A 1,102-nucleotide genomic window follows, 5' to 3' on the forward strand; every position below is an offset into this window, starting at 1 on the left:
CCACACTCCTGCCCCCCCACAGCCTCCCCCACCACACCCCTACACCCTACAGCCTCCCCCACCACGCCCCTGCATCCACAGCCTCCCCCACCACAGTGGGACGTGCGTTGGAATCGATTCACCTGTGCTGACCCCTCATCCCCAGCCAGACTCCGCAGCTGACCATAGAGCCCACGCAGGGGCTGCCGTTGGGGGATCTGGACAGGTACCTGAGGCCATGAACTCCTCTCATGAGTCCCACGGCGGGGTTCATGGCCCTAAAATGCTTGTCTTCCTGCTTATTTCTTCTTCTTTTTTTTTTAACGCCGGGGCCCATGAGTTCTTTCTTCCTTCACGCTTTCTAATTGGTTAACATTGTATTTAGGAACTTCATTATTTTCATGTCTACATTTGGAATCAGACAGTCCGGTGAACTCTCCAAGTGCCCCGTGCTCTCTCCCTGGTTCATTTGCATGTTACAGGTATCATCTGTGAGAAAGCCTCAACTTGGTTATGTCTTGCCAGTGGCTGGAACTTTCTAGATCATTCTACGTCTCCCAACAGGGATGTCTGACAGAGATTCGAGACCGTCACACCTGCGTCTACCCCCCAGACTCGCCCGCAAGCACCCACCTGCCCCGCACTGGCCCTGGTGTCTCCCTGCCCCGGCCTGGCTGGCGTCCGGGGTGAACTCCTCCCGCCCCAGCCCTGCCCACAGAGTGTGTGTGGGCGTCACCTCCTGACTCTCCCGTACACGTTGTCCTTCTTGACATCCCAGTCCTCCCCTTTCCCTGGGAAGCCGGAAAGCGTGTGGCCGGACCCAGCCTGAGCGCTCCGGAAACCCGCCTACTTCCCGGTGGGTGCGTCCGGTGCTGCCGGGGCGCCTGCGCTCCGGGACCAGAGCCCCACGTCAGGCTTCCCCCCGGGGCTCCCCTGGACTCCTGTTACAGGATTTATTTCTGCCCCTACTTTCTTTGTCTGTTCGACTCATCTGGAGAAGAGAAACGATGGAGTAAGTGGTAAGAACCCGACTGGGTGTGAACCCAGCGGGCACAACAGCGGCCCTGCTCCCTCCCCCCTCCCCCCTACCGCAGGGGAAGCTGCGCTTCCTAAGACCCACCTG

The sequence above is a fragment of the Suricata suricatta genome, chromosome 2 (genome assembly GCF_006229205.1).
Source record: "Suricata suricatta isolate VVHF042 chromosome 2, meerkat_22Aug2017_6uvM2_HiC, whole genome shotgun sequence".
NCBI lineage: Eukaryota > Metazoa > Chordata > Mammalia > Carnivora > Herpestidae > Suricata > Suricata suricatta.